The following is a 22760-nucleotide window of genomic DNA, read 5'->3' on the forward strand; positions in this document are numbered from 1 at the left end:
TCCTTTTTTTCCAGTGGATAGTCTTTCCTGCTTTGTCAAATATTAGTTGACCATAGAGTTGAGGGGCCATTTCTGGGTTCTCTATTCTGTTCCACTGATCTATGTGTCTGTTTGTGTGCCACTACCATACCATCTTGATGATCACAGCTTTGTAGTACAACTTGAAATCCGGCTCTGATGCCTTCATCTCTGGTTTTCTTTTTCAAATTTCCCATGGTTATTTGGGGTCTTTTCTGATTCCACACAAATCTTAAGATGATTTGTTCCAACTCTCTGAAGAAAGTCCATGGTATCTTGATAGGGATTGCATTAAATGTGTAAATTGCCTAGGTAGCATTGACATTTTCACAATATTAATTCCTCCAGTCCATGAGCTTCGAATATTTTTCCAGCTCCTTGTGTTTTCCTCAATTTCTTTCAAAAGTATTCTGTAGTTTTTAGTTTTAGATCCTTTACCTCTTTCGTTAGGTTTATCCCTAGGTATCTTATACTTTTGGGTGCAATTGTAAATGGGATTGACTCCTTAATCTCTTTCTTCAGTCTCATTGTTAGTGTATAGAAATGCCACTGATTTCTGGGCATTGATTTTGTATCCTGCCACACTGCCGAATTGCTATATAAGTTCTAGCAATCTTGGGGTGGAGTCTTTTGGGTTTTCTAAGTACAGTATCATGTCTTCTGTGAAGAGGGAGAGTTTGACTTCTTCTTTGTCAATTTGAATGCCTTTTATTTCTTTTTGTTGCCTGATTGCTGAGGTTAGGACTTCTAGTATTATGTTGAATAGCAGTGGTGAGAGTGGACATCCCTGTCGTGTTCCTGATTTTAGGGGAAAGGCTCCCAGAGTTTCCCCATTGAGAATGATATTTGCTGTGGGCTTTTCATAGATGGCTTTAAGCTGCTGAGGAAAATTCCCTCTATCCCTACACTCTTCAGAGTTTTGATCAGGAATGGATGCTGTATTTTGTCAAATGCTTTGTATGCATCTACTGAGAGGATCATATGGTTCTTTTCTTTTCTCTTGTTGATAGGATCTATCACATTGATTGCTTTATGAGTGTTGAACCAGCCTTGCATCCCGGGGATAAATCCCACTTGGTCATGGTGAATAATCTTGTTAATGTACTGTTGGATCCTATGGGTTAGTATCTTGTTGAGAATTTTTGCATCTGTGTTCATCAGGGACATTGGTCTATAATTCCCCTTTTTGGTGGTGTCTTTGCCTGGTTTTAGAATTAAGGTGATGCTGGCCTCATAGAACAAGTGTGGAAGTATTCCATCTCTTTCTGTCTTTCCGAACAGCTTTAGTAGAATAGGTATGGCTTCTTCTTTAAACATTTGATAGAATTCCCCTGGGAAGCCATCTGGCCCTGGACTTTTGTGTCTTGGGAGGTTTTTGATGACTGCTTCAATTTCCTCGCTGGTTATTGGCCTGTCCAGATTTTCTATTTCTTCCTGTTCCAGTTTTGGTAGTTTGTGATTTTCCAGAAATGTGTCCATTTCTTCTAGATTGCCTAATTTATTGGCATTTAGCTGCTCATAATAAGTTTTTAAAATCCTTTGTATTTCCTTAGTATTGGTTATGATCTTTCCTTTTTCATTCATGATTTTATTAATTTGAGTGTTTTCTCTTTTGTTTTTAATAAGGCTGGCTAATGGTTTATCTATCTTATTAATTTTTTCAAAGAACCAACTCCTGGTTTTGTTGATTTGTTCCACAGTCTTCTGGTCTCTATTTCATTAAGTTCTGCTCGAATCTTTATTAACTGTCTTTTCTGCTGGGTGTAGTTTTTATTTGCTGTTCTTTCTCCAGTCCCTTTAGGTGCAAGGTTAGCTTGTGTATTTGAGTTCTTTCCAGTTTTTTGAGGGATGCTTGTATTGCAATGTATTTCCCTCTTAGGACCACTTTTGCTGTATCCCAAAGATTTTGAACAGTTGTATCTTCATTCTCATTAGTTTCCACAAATCTTTTTAATTCTTCTCTAATTTTCTGATTGACCTTTTCATCTTTTAGCAGGATGTTCTTTAACCTCCACGTGTTTGAGTTTCTTTGGAATTTCTTCTTGTGATTTAGTTCTAGTTTCAAAGTATTGTGGCCTAAAAATATGCAGGGAACAATCCCAATCTTTTGGTATCCTATACGTTGAGACCTGATTTGTGATCCAGTATGTGGTCCATTGTCAAGAAAGTTCTTGAGAAGAATGTGTATTCAGTTGTGTTTGGATGTAAAGTTCTGTAAATACCTGTGAAATCCATCTGGTCTAGTGTATCACTTAAAGCTCCTGTTTCTTTGGAGATGTTGTGCTTAGCAAATCTGTCACTTGCAGAAAGCGCTGTGTTGAAGTCTCCCAGTATAAGTGTATTATTATCTAAGTATGTCTTTACTTTGGTTATTAATTGTTTTATATACTTGGCAGCTCCAACATTTGGAGCATAGATATTCATGATCATTAGATCCTCTTGTTGGATAGATCCTTTAAGTATGATATAGTATCCCTCTTCATCTCTTACTTCAGTCTTTGGGATAAACTTTAATTTATCTGATATGAGGATTGCTACCCCTCCTTTCTTTTGAGGACCATTTGAATGGTAGATGGTTCTCCAACCTTTTATTTTCAGGCTGGAGTTTCCTTAGGTTTAAAATTAGTCTCTTGTAGACAGCAAATAGATGGGTCTTGCTTTTTTATCCAGTCTGAATCCCTGTGCCTTTTGATGGGATCATTAAGCCCATTCATGTTCAGAGTTACGATGGAAAGATATGAATTTAGTGTATTCATGACACCTATTCAGTCCCTGTTTTAGTGGATTATTTCTTTGGGCTTCTTCTTTCTTTTACATGATCCCCCTTAATATTTCTTGCAGAGCTGGTTTGGTGGTCACATATTCTTTCAGTTTCTGTCTATCTTGGAAGCTCTTGATCTCTCCTTCTATTCTGAATGAGAGCCTTGCTAGATAAAGTATTCTTGGCTGCATGTTCTTCTCATTTAGGACCCTGAATATATCCTTCCAGCCCTTTCTGGCCTGCCAGGTCTCTGTAGAGAGGTCTGCTGTTAATCTTATTTTTTTTCCCCATATAAGTTAGGGATATCTTGTCTCTTGCTGCTTTAAGGATCTTCTCTTTATCTTTGGAATTTGCAAGTTTCACTATTAAATGTTGGGGTATTGAGTGGTTTTTATTGATTTTAGGGGGGACCTTTCTATCTCCTGGATCTGAATGCCTCTTTCCCTTCCCAAATTAGGGAAGTTCTCAGCTATGATTTGTTCAAATATGCTTTTTGGCCCTCTGTCTCTCTTGGCACCCTCTGGAACCCCAATTAAACATAGATTTTTCCTTTTGACGCTGTCATTTATTTCCCTTATCCTTTCCTCGTGATCTTTTAATTGTTTTTCTCTTTTATCCTCACCTTCCTTCCTTGCCATCAACTTGTCTTCTATGTCACTCAGTCTTTCTTCTACCTCATTAACTCTCATCATTTGGACCTCCAGTTTGGGTTACATCTCATTTAGTTGATTTTTAATTTTGTCCTGATTAGATCTAAATTCTGTAGTCATGAAGTCTTTTGAATCCTTTATGCTTTTTCCAGAGCCACCAGTATCTTTACAATTGTGTTTCTGAATTGGCTTTCTGACATAGAATTGTAATCCAAATTCTGTAACTCTGTGGGAGAGAGTATGTTTCCGATTCTTTCTTTTGTGGTGAGTTCTTCTTTCTAGTCATTTTGCTCAGTGCAGAGTGGCTGTATGAGTGGGCTGCATCAAGAATACCAACCACGAGCTAAAAAAATTTTACCCTAGATGATTCTGCCAAGGTCAGAGACCAGGAATTGAAAACAAACATCAGAATGAAATAAGACAAAAGTACCACTAAAGTGAACAACAAATTTTAAAACAAAGTAGTAAAAAAATAAAAGGCCTGGAATCCTAAAAAAGAGGGGAGAAAAAAAAGAAAAGAAAAAGAAAAAAGAAAAAGAAGAAGAAAAAAAGGGGGGATGGAGACTGGGAGATGGTGGTGGTGAAAAAGTTGTAGTGGAGGGAGAACGTAATCTACCTGAGGGGTCATAGAGGGTGATCTTCTTGTTTTTGAGTATATTAAATTCTGTATGTTAGAAGATGCTCAGTCTCAAATTTATATAAACCAGAAATACTTGTAGAAGGCCCCAACATTGACCACCATAACATAAATGAGATAAAAGAGGGGGACAGAATGGGAATGAGGAATCTCACAGAATGAACCAGCATGGTATACCACTTGGTTCTGGGTGCATACTGGTCATATTTTAGAAGGTATTAACTTCCACCATTGTAGAACAAAATGAGGCAGAGAAAACAAAAAACACAGAACAACAACAACAAAAACATATCTTGTATAGCTCCCAAAATTAAGTTGGGTATGTTGAAGGGAATCTAGAAGTAGAAAATATATCTAGAACCTCTAATTGTAGAAATATGAAAGTCCAAAAGGAAGAATCTTAAAAATGAAGAGGTGGTAAAATATTATAGTTAAGGTGGGAAAAGAAAAAAATTGGAAATTTACAGTCTGATATAAAAATGAGTTGTACTGGAAAAAGGAAGAAAAAAAAAAAAGGAGTAGTACCCTCTGGTTCTATATACTGTTAATCCCTCGACTTCCCCTGGAGTTTTCCAGCACTGCTCGGTCCAGAACTTGTCCTTCCAGCTGGCCTTCTGGGGTAAGGGCCTGCTATGCTGATTCTCAGGTGTGTGCACTTCGGGGGGGCTGCCCCACCCCCTGCCAGGTTCACAGCTCAGTGGGCGCTGTTGACCTCAGTGGGAGCTGAGGCCTCTGTCCCCTGGCGGCCCGCCTCTCCCAGGCACAAGGTGGACACCAGGAGGAACAACCACACTGGTGGCAGCCAGGTCCCCAGCCCTGGAATCAGCTCCCACAGTAACTACCGCAGCTCCTAGTCCCGCAGGGGCCTGGATGCTCTGGGGGGCAGCGGGGGTACTGATCTGCACAGCTCGGGGGTGCCCAGTGGCGGGAGAATCCTCGCTGTCCTATGTCCTCCCGGCTTCCGCCTGTCCCCAGGGGGAGTGCAGGATCCTGGGCTGTGTCCCCCAGCGCCCTGGGCTCCGGGGCCAGCGCGGTTGGAATCGGCTCCCAGGCTGCGCAGCCCCCTCCGCGTGGAGCCCCGCTGGGCGCGCTCCAGCCCTTTACTGAGCTCGGCCGGGGGTGTGGGGCCACCTCCTCTGTTAGTGACCCCGGGAACCTGGGGCTCCACTGCCCCTCCTAGGATCCTGCCCGAGGATGATTTGAAGGTTATCTAGGTAAGTTGTGGGGACAGGTGACTTGGGGACCCTACTCCTCCACCATCTTGCCCCTCCCCCCTTTTTAGTGGTTTCTTTATCTGGTTTTGGCATAAGTGTGATGCTGGCCTCATGGAACAAATTTGGAAGTTTCTTCCTTTTCTATTATTTGGAATAGTTTGAGAAGAATAGATATTAACTTCCTTTTAAATGTATAGTAGAATTTGGGTGTGAAGGCATCTGGTCCGGGACTTTTGTTTTTCTGGGACAATTTTTTGACTACAGATTCAATTTCTATGCTGGTTATCAGTGTGTTCAAATTTTCTATTTCTTCCTGTTTCAGTTTTGGTTACTTATATGTTTCTAGTAATTTGTCTATTTCTTCTAAGTTCTCCAATTTGTTGGCATATAGGTTTTCATAATATTCTCTTGTATTTCCTTGGTGTTGGTTGTTATTATCTATTATTTGTGATTTTATTTATGTGAGTCCTTTCCTTTTTTTCTTGACAAGTCTGGCTAGACTTTTATCACTTTTGCTGGTCATTTCAAAAAAACCAGCTTCTGGTTTCATTGATCTGTTCTATTGTTTTTAATTTCTGTGTCATTTATTTGTGTTCTATTCTTTGTTATATCCTTTTTTTTTTCTGCCAGTGTTTGGTTTGTTACTCTTTTTCTAGCTCTTCTAGGTGTAAGGTTTGGTTGTTTGAGATTTTTCTTGCTCTTGAGGTAGCTCTGTATTGCTATAAACTTCCCTCTTAGAACTGCTTTTGTTACATTCCAGAAATTTTGGACTGTTGTGTTGTCATTTTTATTTGTTTCCATGTACTTTTTATTTCTTCTTTTATTTCCTGGTTGACCCATTCATTATTTAGAAGCATGTTATTTAACCTCCATGTATTTGTGGTCTTTCCAGATTTTTTCTTGTGGTTGATTTACAGTTTCATAGTGTTGTAGTGAGAAAATATGCAGGGAAAGACTTTAATCTTCTTGAATTTGCTGAGAGTTGTTTTATGAACTAATATGTGATCTATTCTGGAGAATATTGTATATATGCACTTAAAAAGACTGTCTATTTTGTTGTTTTAGGATACAATGTTCTGCATATATCTGTTAAATCCATATGTTTCAGTGTATCATTCAAAACCATTATTTCATTGTTAATTTTCCATTTAAAGGACCTGACTGGGGATCCCTGGGTGGCGCAGCAGTTTAGCGCCTGCCTTTGACCCAGGGTGCAATCCTGGAGACCCGGGATCGAATCCCACATCGGGCTCCCGGTACATGGAGCCTGCTTCTCCCTCTGCCTGTCTTTCTCTCTCTCTCTCTTTCTCTCTGTTACTATCATAAATAAATAAAAATAAAAAAAATAAAGGACCTGACTGACCATTGATGTAATCGGAGTGTTAAAATCTTCTACTATTATTGTATTATTATTGATTAGATACTTTATGTTATTAAATGTTTTTTGTATTTGAGTGCTACTAGGTTGGCTGCATCAATATTTACAATTGTGTATCTTCTTGTTGGATTGTCCCCTTTATTATTATACAGTGTCCTTCTTTGTCTCTTTTTATAGTTTTCATTTTAAAGCCTATTTTTTCTGGTGTATTACTACTCCAGCTTTCTTTTGACAATTATTTGCATCATAGATGTTTTTCCATCCCATTACTTTAAATCTGCAGGTGTATTTAGGTCTAAAATAAGTTTCTTGTAGGCATCTTATAGATGCTTTTTTATCCATTCTCTCACTCTATGTCTTTTGATTGGAGAATGTAGATCATTTACATTCAAAGTAATTATTGATAGATATGTATTTATTGTCATTTATTATTTTGTGGTCTTTCTGAAGATTTTTTTCTGATCCTTGTTTTTCTTTCATGATTTGCTGATTTTCTTTAGTATTATATTTGGATTTCCTTCTCTTTATTTTTTGCCTATTTATTAGTTGTTTGTGATATATAGTTACCATTAGGTTTGTATATAACCTCTTCTGCTTATAGCAGCCTCCATTAAGTTGATGTTTGCTTAAGTTGAACCCATTTGTTACCCCATTCTCCCCACATTTTTTTAGGCATATACCATTATATTTTATGTTCTTTGTGTGTTTCTTTCTTGACTGATTTTCTTTTACATTCATTTGTAAAATGAATATTCATTTTCACTGCTTTCCTGTTTCCTACTTTTATGTTGTTACTTTTAGGTTTTCCTTTTCTTTTTTTTTAATTTTTATTTATTTACGATAGTCTCACACACACACACACACACACACACACACAGAGGCAGAGACATAGGCAGAGGGAGAAGCAGGCTCCATGTACCAGGAGCCTGACGTGGGATTCGATCCCGGGTCTCCAGGATCGCGCCCTGAGCCAAAGGCAGGCGCCAAACCACTGCACCACCCAGGGATTCCCCTAGGTTTTCCTTTTCACTTAAAGTGTCCCCTTTAATATTTCTTGCAGGGCTGGTTTAGGGTCCTGGACTTCTTTAGTTTTTGTTTGGGAAACTATCTCTCCTTTTATTCTGAATGATAGTCTTGATGGATAGAGTATTCTTGGATGCAGATTTCTCCCATTTATCACTCTGAATATATTATACCATTCCTTTCTGGCTTGGAAGGTTTCTTGTGAGAAATCTCTTGCCAGTCTTATGGGTTTTCCCAGTAAGTTACTGCCTTTTTTCTTGCTGCTTTTAAAACATTTTACTTTATCACAGTATTTTGCCAATTTAATTACAATATGTTTTGTTATGGCTCTGCTTTTGTTAATTTTGTTTGGGAGTTCTCTGTGCCTCTCGGAAATAGATATTTGCTTCTTTACCCAGATTAGGGAAGTTTGCAGCTATTATGTCTTCAAAGAAATTCTCTGACTTTTTTTCTCTCTCTCTTCTTCTTCTTCTGGGACTTTTATAATACAAGTGTTATTATGGACTCAGTGATTTCTCTAAGTGTGTTCTCATTTTGCACAATTCTTTTTTTTTCTCTTTTGTTCAGTTTGACTACTTTATATTACTCTATCTTCTAGATAATTAACTTGTTCTTCTGCTCCTTCCAGCCTATTATTCCTTCCATCAAGCATGTTTCTCATTTTGTTTATTATGCCCTTTAACACATTGCCTTGCAATGTTATTCCTTATCTCTGTCTTAAGGATCTTCCTAATGTATTCCACTCTTTTCTCAAGTTCACTGAGTATCTTTATGCTCATTAACTTAAATTCTCTATCAGGGATGTTATTTATAACTGGTTTGCTTAGATTTATGGCTGTGGCCTTGTCCTGTTTTGTTTTGTTTTGTTTCATTTGGCATAAATTTCTCCATCTTTTCATTTTGTCTAAATCTCTCTGCCTGTTTCTTTGTGCTAGGAAAGTCAGCTATGTCTGTTGTTCTTGAGTATAATATCTTTATAGAGAAGAGGTTTTGTAGTGCCCTCTAGTGTACCTTACTCCCCAGGGCCTGATGCTTTTGGAAGTGTCTCCAGTGTGTGGTGTGTATTCTCTGCTGTTTTGTCCTGGCTGCTTTATCCTTCAGACCAGTCATCTGCATAGGCTCTATAGAGCCTGTCCAGGATGGTATTTTGCCCCTGGCCTGAATATGGAGTGTTTTAACTAGATGTGCTCTGACCTTTTTGTGAAATGAGACTTTTTGTCACCACCCCTGGTACCAAAGCTCTGAAAAACTCCTGTGTCAGGAGACATGGTGTGAATAGGTTTTAGGGCTAGTCATCTGGGGGAGTGGGCCCCCTGTGATGGAACTGAGGCAAATGTGAATGGGATGGACAGTTCCAGTGGAGCATGGGGCCCTGAGGTTTGGTATAAGCAAGTTATATAGCAAGTGTTGTTGCTGTGTTGCTTCTTGCAGATGGCCTTCTGCTTAGACTGGGGAAAGGGTGCCTGCTAGTTCTTTTGTTCCCAGAGAAACAACTCACTGCTGTCTCTCTGGGATGTCCTCTGAGATGAACAAATAATTTCTCCACTATGTGCTACAGGTACTCTTCAGAGTGCTGTTTTCATGTTGTATATTCTGGGACTATTTGCCCTGCTCTTTCTCCAAGATTAGTGAAATGCTTTCTGAACTCCCACAGAGTCAGCCATGCTGACCTTTAAAACTCCATTCTTTAAACATTGCTATTTGTAAGAACTCACAAAATTTGGCCCTCTCATTTTCCATACCAGTTGCTATGGGGATTAATTTTCCCTTTGCGCTCCTCTGTATACTAGTTTGTCTCTTGCCCTTCTTTGCAACCATAGCTCCCTCCCCACCACAGTGGCCAAGATCCATTTCTCTTCCAAACCACTTCCTGTCCTCCTCAATATGGCCTCTCCTCTACCTTTAGTTACAGAATTTGTTCTGCCACACTTCAGGTCAATTCCTGGGATATTTAGGATGGTTTGGTAGTTATCTAGTGGTATTTGTGGGACAAGGACAGCCTAGGGTTCTCCTACTCTGCCACCATCTTCCCTCTCTCTCCCCCTGATTTTATTTCTCTACTCACTTAATTAGATATTATATAAAGAGCATGGATTTTGGAATCAGAAATACTAGGATGAAAGTCCCATAATTATATTACATGTTTTATTACATAAATGCTTGGAATATTTTTTCTTGTCTGAGTAGCAGTTTCCTTATCTGTTAGGTGGAAAAATAGTGTTTCTTGAATAGACTAGCAAGTAGATTACTTTACCTGAATGATTGTGTCCTCTCCTGAATAGAATGAGTTTATAGATTACTTGGTACCATATTGTTCTACTCTTAATTCCCAGTTGTTTGATTGTTGTCAAATTAAAACAACAATCTTGGAAAACCTCACAATCGGAAAGACTTTTAAATGTCATTGCAATTCAAAATCACTTTGGTGTATAAGTATTAACCTATCCTCTCTATTCGGTGTCCATCAGCCACCATTTAAACACTCTCATCATCAGGAAACTCATTACTTAAAATTTGGAAGATTTTTTCTTCTTCTTTTTTAAAAAAGATTTTATTTATATATTTCAGAGAGTGAGTGAATGAAAGAGCCAGGGGTCAGGGAGAGGAGTAGAGGGAGAGGAAAAGCAGGCTACCTGCTGAACATGGAAACTGACTCAATCCCAGGACTCCAGGATCATGACCTGAGCTGAAGGCAGACAGTCTACTGAACTGCCTGGATGCTCCTGGAAAGTTTTTTCATATTGAGTCAAAACCTGCCTCCTGCTTATAAATTTTCCTTATTTTTATTTATATTGTATTGATTAGTTTGTTTGTTTATTTATTTATTTATGAGAGAGGGAGGGAGGGAAAGCACAAGCAGGGGGAGTGGTAGGCAGAGGGAGAGGGAGAGGGAGAAGAGGGCTCCCTGTGGAGCAGGGAGCTACATGAGCGGCTGGATCCCAGGACTCCAAGATCATAAGCAGAACAGAAAGCTCATGCTTAAAGGACTGAGCCACCCAGGCACCCCTGATTACTTTATTTTAACAACTTCTTTCCACCTAGTTTTCTACTTCTTTTTGTTCATTACCTGTGTATTATGCAAACTTAGATTGGAAATAGAGTCCCTCCAGAAATCATTGTAGATTGGTGAATTCGCTATTTGTATTTTTTACCTTCATAAGTATATGAACCATTTTCAGGGGAATGGGGAAAAAATCACCAAAAACTATGTTTTAAACATTCAATATACAAAGCCATTTGCTATATCCAGAAGAGACAGGATTGATGGACAGGACATGGGGAATTACTGTTTCATAAATGAAAAACAAAAGAGTGGACTTTCAATGAATAAATCACCTTTCCTACAAATTCCTGATAGTATCTAAGAAGTTTGTTTTGCCACAACTATGAGAGCTGAGGGATTTGTTAGGTGGTCATTGAAGTTGTCAGTCAAAATCTAATACAAATGGATGACCTTATGGAGAAGGAAAAGAAAGAGGATATATTAATAGAATCTTAAAACTCTAGAATATTATATCAAGTGGCAATTATTTCTAAGTTTAATTAATACATACATAAGCTTTAAAAACAAATCTTATTCTCTGGTTTTGAATACTTTCTCTGGCAGAGAGCTCATTCTCATATATATAGCAGATTTGCTGATGAATAACAGTTTTACTTCTATTTAATTGTCATGTGGCTTTCTCTACTTTCTGTTTTTAGGTCTCTTTATAAGTCATTCATCCATTCATTCATTCTTATGAACATGTTATTTTCTCCGAAAAAGGTATTTGTTGAGTGCCTATTTTATGCAAAGCCCTACCCTAGCTCTAAGGATGTAATAATAAACAAAATAGTACTGGTTGTTGTGGTGATAGGATTTTGAATATAGTATGAAATCAGTAGTAACTGGAAAATAACATAAAATGCATAAATTAGTTTCAAACCATAATAAGAGCTATTATGTAAAACTACAGAGGTTTTATAAGCTCATAGAAGAGGCCAAACTGACCAGTTCTGATGGTGGTAGTATTCATAGATGTGATGGTGGTGGACAAAACACCTCATGAGGAAGTGACATTTAAAATGAGATCTGAAGAATGAGTCATTGTTAACCAAGCAAGAGTTGAGAGCAGGAATAATTAAGAACCCTTCTGGACAGGGAATTATCTGTGAGAAGAGCTTGAATTGGGCAAGACAAGAGCTGGATGTGGATAATCCTGCTCCCCCTAGGTAGAACACTGCTACTCTCTCTTAATCTTCTTAGTCTGTACATATTTATATCCTTCAGCTATTTCTGACATAACATGACTTACAGAAACTCTCTTTGCTCCTCTTCAGCTATGATCTCACTTGTATTTGTCTTCTTTACATGTGTTCCTAACAACATAGCAGCATGGCAGTCATGTGAATGTGTCAAGAGAAAAGAGCAGTGCCTCTGGGTTTCAAACTGTGGATGGAGGAAGTTATAACTGAAGTCCTACCAAAAACATTGTTAGCCAATATTTATTGGAGTGACCCCAGGAACTCTACTGGGATGGCAAGGCAGATACAATACTCTAAATTTCTCTACCTACCCTTTTCATATCAGTAATACTTCAAAAGGCGAAAAAGAAGTAAAGCTGGTGGATTTGGAATCAGTCTTCAAAAGACTTTGGTCAACATAACTAGCATTTTGATGTAGGGCAAAAGAGAACAAAAGAGCTCTTTTATCTATTTCTACAAGCTCCACATTATAACAATATCTTTTTTGTATTTCATCTTTTTTTCTCTCAACCTGAAGTTCCTTGGGACCTGTTTCTCTTCATAAATAGTTCTCATTCTGGACTGGAAAATGTCACCATTGGCAAAGGATTGCTCTAGGTGGACAAAGTGCCAAGTGGCTCCTGAAGAGCCCCAGAGGCTTCAGCCTAAAGGATAAAAGGCAATATATGAAAGGGAGAAGGTTGATTCTGTAAATAAATTTGACTGGCATTAAGTATTTAACGTGGTGGCTGGCTCCATGAGGGCAGTACATTAAATGCATAATGGCATAGCATCCATTTGGGCTTTACTGTAAATCTGACAAGCCCCAACCAGGCTGCATGGCATTAAATTCTAAGTGGCAAGTTCTGATAGAGCTGTCAGCTTGAGAAGGTTTACTTTAAAGCAAACAGAAGAGGCTGCAGTTTCTTTTATTAATAAAGTCATGCTCAGTTGGAGAAAAGAGGGAAGGCAGTGTGATATTGTCACAAGCATAGGGCTTTGGAATCAGCCTGGGGTTTGGATTAGTTGCCCTGTTACTTATTGCTGTGTAATCCTTGAGCAAATCACTTCACCTCTCTGAGTCTCCATTTCACTAATGAGTATAATGGCCATAATGTATATTTCAGGCTTGCCTTAGGTTTCTCCAGGAAACAAACTTGGGATAGAGATTTATGTTCAGGTAGTTTATTAGGGAGTAGTCTTGGGAAAAGTAGCTTCAGTGGAGTAAGGAAAGTACAATTTACAGAGAAGTTCTTCTCGTTGTTTAACCACTTATAGTAATAGCCATTTTACATTTATAGTTCAATACTTTTTTTAATCTGAAAAGAAGTTATTAAATGTATCTATAGCCTAGATTTCCTGAAATAGAACCTAAGATAAAGTTTTGAGTGCAAGTGGGTTATTGAGGAGTAGTTTCAGATATACTACCTGTAAAAGAGTAAGGGAAGCAGCAGTGGTCAGAGCAACAGACTGATCTTCAGTATAGTTGCAGCAGAGACTCAGCTAATCCCACCGAATGATGTGACACAAGGATGGCATTTCATGGGTGTCTCACATTGAAGCAGAGAATCTGGGTCTTTGTTCACCTTCATCAATAGATCACTGGATGTAGACAGCCTTTGAGGATGGAATTTTGGGTGAGGCAGCTCTGTTGGGACAAGCAAGTTTCAGGGAGGGACTCAGTTCCCAAAAATTATAAACAGACAACATGCCTGGCAGTTGGGAGTTAATCTCAGTTCTGAATAATCTACCACTTGGATCCGCTTGTTCCCTATAATAATAATATAAATAATAATAATAATAATAATAATAATAATAATAATTCACACCATCTACAGAGAGCTTTTTCTAGGTTCTATTTGTTCATTTGCTGGGGGTGTTCATACTCCTTACTAGAAGAAGATTGATGGGATGAAATCTCTTGCAGCATTTCCTGCTGCAGATGCTCTCCAGGCTACAAGTGATATTCATAATTTTCCTCCATTACTATCATTCTAGATTTTCCTGCCACTTAATTAGCATTTTTGCTAGTATCATCTCCAAGATTTTCATGCCTGAGGAATTTTGAGTTCCTATGTATCATGTCTTATTCAGATTATGGCTGCTTCATTTGCTGATAGGCTATCAAAATTGGGCAGAAGAATATCAAGAGGAACTCCACTTGATCACTTGGGCATCAAATGTATTACTTTTCCCCACACTGTTTAATAGCAACTTTACTTCCTTCTGATATCAGTATTAATTACCCTGGCTGGAATAGTAACTTCCCTTCTTTGACCTTTGGGGGTTTTTTTTAGCACAAGGAGTCCAAAATGACTGGGTGGTAGCTACACATAAACTTTAATAGGATGTATTCCCCTCTACAAAGAAACTACAATTGGAGGGACAATTAGTATATATTCATTAGTAGCTTATTGGAAATAGTAGTAAATATAACCAATTAGATTCTACCTTTGATCCAAGACTTATGTATTCCACATACTAGAAATATAATACCTGTATAATAAGTATTGATTTAGGGAATACTCTGCATCTGAAAGGATTGAATCCCATTATTTCAAAGCTATAAACCCAGATATGCCTTCAAAAGGCTATTATTATCTTTCTTTGTCACACTGGTAGCTTAGGGTATATGGCATATGATAGAATCAATGGATCCATTGGAAGTTAATTAGAGACCACTACCATGCTTTCTTTGATGTATCCCTTACTATGATGTGATATTACACAAAATTTTATTGTTGATGAGCCCTCAAATAGAAATGCTGGTTGAGACACTATAAGCAGGAAAGGCAAACTCATACTCCTAATATGGTTTGATTCCAGTTTCAGTGAATTTCGACCTACTCTAATTTGAAGGAGCCCAATATAGTCAATTTGTGACTAATTGGCTGGTGGGTGTCCTTGAGGAAGGTAGCGATACTGGTGACTCAATAATGAGGTCAGTTGATAGAAGTTTGTATATTTAGTAAGGTCAGTTGCAAGATCAGCCTTGGTGACTGAGAGCCATATTCTTGGGTCAATGAATTTTCTTTTTCCTTGATATATGCCTACTGTAATCCTCACTCCATCAGTCCATAAAGACTAGCTGATGTCAACAGGCCATACTCATTCTACCAACTTGCATAAGGCATAAAGAAAGATCAGTGAATTTGACTTGGTGATAGATCAGTAGAAAAATATTTATTCTGAAGAATAAGAAAAAAATACTGAAAGAATTATTAGATTCAATACTAAATAGTATATCAGACATATAAATTTGTGTAAGAAGAGAAAGAATGGGGGCAGAAAATACTTGAAGAAATAATTATTTTTAAAAATTACTAAATAAGGTAAGAAAAATAACAAATCAAGAAGCTTAGGAAAGTATAAGCAGGATGAATTCAAATGAATCCCTCCTAGGTACGTCATAGTCATACTGCTAAAGCCAACAATAAAGAGAAATTCTTGAAAGCTGCTGTACAAAAATATTGTGTTACATATGGGAAACAATGATTGAAATGATACTGAATTCACCTCAGAAATGATGGGAACCAGAAGAAAATGGATGAATGTTTAAATGCTAAAAATTATGAGAATTGTTATTACTATTATTATTATTTTAAAGATTTAATTTATTTATTAATTAGATACACAAAGAGGCAAAGACATAGCCTCCCTGTGGGGAACCTGATAAGAGACTCGATCCTGGGACTCTGAGATCCTGGGATCACGCCCTGAGCCAAAGGCAGACACTCAACCACTGAGTTATCCAGGCACCCCTAAAATTATGAGAATTATAAACAATTTTCTATTCAGTGAAAATATCTTTCACATGAGAATGACATAAAAACATTTCAGATAAAAATAAAAGACTATTGCTAGCAGATTTTCACTGCAAGAAATGCTAAAGAAAGTTTCAGGATGAAATGTAGGTACCATATGGACTCTCCTCTTTATTAGAAGTAACAAAGAACCGTAGGTAAGAAAAAGTAAAATACATTTTTTAATTATTTAAAAGCATATCCTATTTAAAGCAAAAATTGTGAGTTTAAAAAATATAAATATTATATATATGTATATAAAAATATGTGCATATGTATATACATGTGGGTACATGTATTTTACAGCAGCACATAGGTGGAATAAATGTAACTAAAAGTCTTACATTCTATCTGAAGCAGAGCTAAATTAAGTAGACTGTGATTAGTTAGTGATGCATGTAGCTAGAAAGCTAACAGAGAAATTGAAATGAAAAACTGAAAATATTATATTAACAAAAAAGAAAGCCAGAAATGAGGACTACATGAAACAGAACAAAAAGAAAACAAATAAATCATACTAATAATTATATTAAATGTAAACAAACTTAAATTGGGATGCCCATCATCAAATCTGGTGTATTTTTGTAGTGTCCATGGCTTAAGAGTGGATTTTGAAATTTTAAATAGTCAAAAATACGAAAAGAATAATATTTTTTGGCAAAAGGAAAATTTAACAAAATTTAAATGTTAATTTTTCATTGTTTATAACTAAAGTTTTATTGGAACACAGCTATACCCATTGTCTAGGACCACTTTCATGTTAAAATGGCAGAATTGAGTAATTATGAGAGAGAAATTGTATGGTATATAAAACATAAAATAGACAGGATACCTGGGTGGCTCAGTGGTTGAGCGTCTGCCTTTGGCTCAGGTCATGATCCCGGGGTCCTGGGATCAAGTCTCACATCGGGCTCCTGGCAGGGAGCTTGCTTTTCCCTCTGCCTGTGTCTCTGCCTCTCTCTCTCTCTCTCTCTGTCTCTCATGAACAAACAAACAAACAAATAAATAAATAACACAAAATATTTACTATTTAGCTGTTTGTAGAAAAGATTTGCTGATCCCTGGACCAAACAGTCAAATTAAAGAGGAGAGATTAACAGATTGGATTAAAAGAAAAACCCAACCATGTGCTATCTACCTTTGATAAAGAGAAATGGACTGAGATGAAAAGAATGGATGAAGAAATATCATACAAAAAGTAACCATAGGTAAGCTGCAGTAGCTGTATTCAAGTCAAACACAATAGACTTCAAGATAAGGAGTACTTAGATAGTAACAGTAATAATAACAACAACAATAATAATAAATATTATTTTTAGTGGAAATGCTGGGAAGATGAGTACATTTATTCATTCATTCGTTCATTCATTCATTCAACAGAGAAAGAGGGAGCACAAGCAAGGGGAGTGGCAGGCAGAGGGAGAAGGAGAGGCAGGCTCCCCTCTGACAGGAAGCCAGATGTGGGGATTGATCCCTGGACTCTGGTCATGACCTGAGCCAAAGGCAGACACTTAACTGACTGAGCCACGCAGGTGTCCAATAAGGAGTACTTTTAAAAAGTGATATTCTGTAATAATAAGTTGGGTAGTCAATCAGAAATACCTAGCATAATAAATGTATATGCACCTAATAGTTTTTAAATACTAGAAGCAAAAATTTATATAATTTAAAGGGAGAAATAGACAAAAGTACACTAACAGTTGCTCTACTAGTAATTGAACATATATACTTGATAGAGCAACTATCAGATATACACTGATGATACAGAAAATCTAAGTAATCCTATCAAAAACTTAACCTAATTGATATTTATAGATGACTACATTTAAGGAAAGCAAACATATGTTCTTTTCAACTTTGCACAAAACCTTCACAAAAATAGACCATATAAAAGATTGTAAAATAAGTTTTAATGAATGCAAAGTTATTGAAAGCATATAAATGTTTCCTGAATACAAATGAATTAAGGTAGAAATCAGTAACAATTTGATACATTAAAACAGTGATACATTGGGGATCCCTGGGTGGCTCAGCGGTTTGGTTCCTGCCTTAGGCCCAGGGTATGATCCTGGAGTCCTGGGATTGGGTCCCGCATTGGGCTCCTTGCATGGAGCCTGCTTCTTCCTCTGCCTGTGTCTCTGCCTCTCTCTCTCTCTCTGTGCCTCTCATGAATGAGTAAATAAAATCTTTAAAAAAACAGTGATACATAAAACATCTAAATGTTTAAGATTAACAACATACTCATAAATAACATGGACTAAATTTAAAAATCACAAAGGAAATTAAAAGATATTTTGATTCAAATGATTAGAGAAATGTAAAAATTATGGAGCATAGCCTAATTTGTGCTAAAAGGAAAATGTATAGCTTTAAATGTTTATATTAGAAATAAGAGGGACACTTGGGTGGCTCAGTGGTTGAGCATCTGCCTTGGGCTCAGGTCGTGATCATAGGATCAAGTCCCACAGGATCTAGGATCCTCTCAGGGAGCCTGCTTCTCCCTCTGCCTATGTCTCTGCTTTTCTCTCTGTTTCTCTCATAAATAAATAAAATCTTTAAAAAAATAGAAATAAGTCCTTAAACAAGCAATGATATAATTTTCCTCCTAAGAAAATAGGAAAATATTAGCTCAAAGTAAATAAAGAGAAATAAATAGAATAAAAATGAGAACAGAAATCAATTAAATAGAGAGACAAAGAAAAGTTATAAATTTAGTTCTTTGAAAAAATTAAAAATCAATAAAAAATCCTCACAAAGTGACCAGAAATGAAAGAGAAACATCATAAATTGGCAATATCAGTTACGAGGGAAAGAGTTACATGAGGGATTCTACCAATTTTAAAAGATAAAAACTTAGACAACTTTAATGAAATATTTACATTTCTTGAAAAATACAGTTCGTTAGAATTTATATAGGTAAAATACAAAATATGAATTAAAGAAATTACTTATCAAAAACCCATAACATAAAGAGGATTCCAGCTGCATAGGTCTTCTCCGGATGAATCTATACAACAAATAAAGAAAAAAATACCAAAATTACATGTATTCTTTCAGAAATAAAGTAGAAAGGAAAACTTCTCAACTTATTTTATAATGCCAAGATGATGCTGATACTAAAACTGGAAAATACATTAAAAGAAAAGATATTGGGGATCCCTGGGTGGCTCAGCAGTTTAGTGCCTGCCTTTGGCCTGGGGTGTGATGCTGGAGTCTCTGGATCAAATCCCACACCAGGCTCCCTACGTGGAGCCTGCTTCTCCCTCTGCCTGTCTCTGCCTCTCTCTCTTTCTCTCTCTCTCCCTCTGTGTGTGTGTGTGTCTCATGAATGAATAAATAAATCTTAAAAAAAAAGATATTGTATATGGATGAATGTGAGAAAAGAATCCCTCAAAATCCTAGAGAGGAACACAGGGTAGCAAGCTCTTCAACCTCAGCCACAGCAACTTCTTGCTAGATACATCTCCAAAGGCAAGGAAACAAAAGAAAAATAAACCATTGGGACTTCATCAATTAAAAAATTTTCTGCACAGCAAAGGAAACAGTCAATAAAACTGAAAGGCAACCTATGGATAGGCAGAAGATATTTGCACATGATCCTCCAGATAAAGAGCTAGTATCCAAGATCTATAAAGAACTAATCAAACTCAACACCCAGAAAAGAAAATCCAGTCAAGAAATGGGCAGAAGACATGAACAGACATTTCTCCAAAGAAGACATACAAATGGTCAATAGACATGTGAAAAAATGCTCTGCAACACTTGGCATCATGGAACTACAAATCAAAACCACAATGAGATATCACCTCACACCAGTCAGATGGGAAGCAACAAATGTTGGCAAGGAGGTGGAGAAAGGGGAACCCTCTTACAATATTGGTGGGAATGCAACTGGTACAGTCACTCTGGAAAAGAGCATGGAGTTTCCTCCAGAAGTGAAAAATAGAACTACCCTATGACCCAGCAATTGCACTACTAAGTATTTACCCCAAAGATACAAATATAATGACTCAAAGGGCACCTGTGCCCCAATGTTTGTAGCAGCAATGTTCACAATAGCCAAACTGTGTAAAGACCCAAGATATTCATCAGAAGGTGAATGGATAAATATGTGGTGTGTATCATACACGCCCCCCCACACACACACACACAGAGTAGAATATTGCTCAGCCATCAGAAAGGATGAAATCTTACCATTTACATTGATGTGGATGGAACTGGAGGGTATTAACTGAACAAAAACAAATCAATCAAAGAAAGAAAGACAATTATCCTATGGTTTCACTCATATGTGGAATATAAGAAACAGCATAGAAGATCATAGAGAAAGGGAGGGAAAACTGAATGGTAAGTCATCAGAGAGGGAGAAAAACCATCAGAAACTCTTAACTATAGGAAATAAACTGAGGGTTGCTGAAGGGGTGGTGGGTGGGTGGGTGGATGGAGTCATTGAGTGATGGGCATGTGATTTAAGCACTGGGTGTTATATGCAACTGATAAATTATTAAACACTACATATGAAACTAATGATGTGCTATATATTGGCTAATTGAATGTAAATAAAAAGATTGAAATGCATCAAAAAATAAAAAATAATACCTCTTGTGAATATAGATGCAAAAAGTAGAATATTAATAATTTTCATCAAATGACCTCTAATGACCAAGGGAAATCTATCTTGGGGACACAAATGTGATTTTTTCATTTGGAAATAAATCAGCATAACATACTGCATTAACCAAAAAAGGGAGAAAAATATGATTTTCTCAATAGTTGCAGTAAGGTTATTTAACACAATTCAGTGCCCATTAGATGAAAACTCTACATAATCAAGGAACGCCAGAAAACTTTCTCAATCTAGTAAGAAGTATCTACAAGCAAAACAAAACAAAGGCTATTTATTATACTCAGTGAAATATTGAACACTTTCTCCCAGAGATCTTTTCAAGACAAGAATGCCTGCTTTTACCATTCCTCTTCAACATTGTATTATGCTAGAAGGCCTAACCATTACAACAAAGCAAGATAAAAAGTCATAAATGTTGAAAAGGAAAACTCTCTATTTAAAAGTGACATAATGTTTTATGTAGAAAATCCCAAAGGAATACAAAAACAACCTACAAGTACTAAAATTTAAATTAAACAAGTTTTCAAAATACAAGGTTGATATTAAAAAATATTTCTTAAAAATATTTCTTTCTGTATACTTATAACAACAAATTGGCAAATATACATTTAAAAACCCATTTAACATAGCACTGACAATTTAAAAAATTGACTGACATTTACGTTGTTAATTGATTTTAAATAAAAGATTCAAACTATTGGGAAAAATATCCACAGGTCGTGTAGAAACAACTGAAAAGCCATATGGGAAAAGAAAATCCTAGCTTACATGAAATTAAAAATTATTCAAGACTAAAACATAGAAGCTAAAACAATGAAATTTCCAGAAGAAAATACATGTACATATCTTTGGGACCTAAGATTAAAGAAATAATAACCATTAAAATGATGAATTATATTTTATCAAACATAAAAGCTTCTGCTTATTTAATTTAGTATTAGGGAAATGAATAGAAAAGCCACAGATAGGATAACTGCAAAACATATATCTCACAGAATACTTTGCAATTATGTGACAAACTCCTATAACTCAATATTAAAAACAATTCAATTATTTTTTTCTCCTTTTCCCTTCTTTTTTAGAGGGAGGGATACAGAGAGAGTTTTGTAGGGAGAGGCAGAGGCAGTGGGAGAAGGAGAGAATCTCCAGCAGGATCCCCAAGCAGGGAGCCTGACATGGTGCTTGATCTCACAATCCTGAGATCATGACCTAAGCCAAAATCAAGATTTGGATGCCCACTTAACTGAGCCACTCAGGCACCCCAATCAATTCAATTATTAAAAATGGACTAAAGACTTCACATTTCACATAAGATGATCTACAAAAACACCAATAATCTAATTTAATAAAAGCTACTATCTTTAGTCATACAGGAAATACAAATTAAAACCACAAAGAAATACCTCAATATACTCACTAAAATGGCTAAAGTTAAAAAGACTTGTGATATAAATGTTAGTGAAGAGCAATGAAAACTTTCCTTTCTGTTATAGGCATATAAAATTATAAAATCACTTGAGATAAATGGCAGTCTAAAAAAAATAAATTTAAACACATGCTTATTCTTTGACCTAGCAATTCTGTTTCTAGGTGTTAACCAAGAGAAAGAAAAAAAGGAAAACTTAGCTCCAAAAGATTTTTACAAGAATATTCATAGCAACTTTATTAATAATACCCCAACCTGGAAACATGACTATCAAAAGGAAAACTGAAAAAAAAAAAAAAAGTAGTATATTCACATCATGGAATAGTACATAGAAATTAAAAAGGAAGAAAAACACAAATAAAATCTCATAGGTGTTATGCTGAAGAAATCATATCACACATGAATGAGGATATACTCTATGCTTTCATTTACAAAGAACAAGAAGGAATAAGATAAAATGGAAAATAAATGTACAGAGTTGTGTCAGCAGTAGTAATGAACTCTTTTCCTTGCTTTATCACTTGTATTTGTATGAAATAGATGAAAAGAAGGCTGTACAAGGCAAAGTACTGGTAGTGTCCTGAAGCAATAGTGAGTTAGAACTTGTTCTACTTGATGTCTGTATGTTATTTCCTTTTATAGTAGTGTTTTTGGTTAATATTACAGAAATATTAATAAATTCTCACTTGTTTCAATTACAGGTGATTGGAATGACTTTGATAACATAGAGCCATGTGGATTCTAGGAGTAGTCAGATACTAAGAATTAGACTGAATAAAGAAATCTGAATGTGCAAATGTACTCATTAAATTTGATTACTTTCACTAAGTCACATTGCCTTCTAGGTAGGATAGACGTCTTTGATTATATCTTCCTCATTGTTGATATCATACTATGATAAATTAATTGAATTAAATTATGTGTTTTAAGCAGATGAAGAACTCTTTTACTTGGCAGAATATTAGTGTATATTAGGACTAGGTGAGGGAGAAAACAACT

At 36.4% G+C, this 22760-nt stretch overlaps 1 long non-coding RNA gene across 1 annotated transcript in view; it reads left to right on the forward strand.

Annotated features, from left to right (window-relative positions):
• The window catches only part of LOC118351873 (uncharacterized), a 35312-nt gene extending 12757 nt beyond the window's left edge, over positions 1-22555 (forward strand). The window contains exons 2-3 of the long non-coding RNA XR_004808051.1: positions 16743-16916; positions 22463-22555. This is a non-coding gene — a long non-coding RNA (uncharacterized LOC118351873). The remainder of the gene's footprint in view (positions 1-16742; positions 16917-22462) is intronic.
• Positions 22556-22760: the final 205 nt, after the last annotated feature.

This window comes from Canis lupus, chromosome 21 (assembly GCF_003254725.2).
Source record: "Canis lupus dingo isolate Sandy chromosome 21, ASM325472v2, whole genome shotgun sequence".
Taxonomy (NCBI): Eukaryota; Metazoa; Chordata; class Mammalia; order Carnivora; family Canidae; genus Canis; species Canis lupus.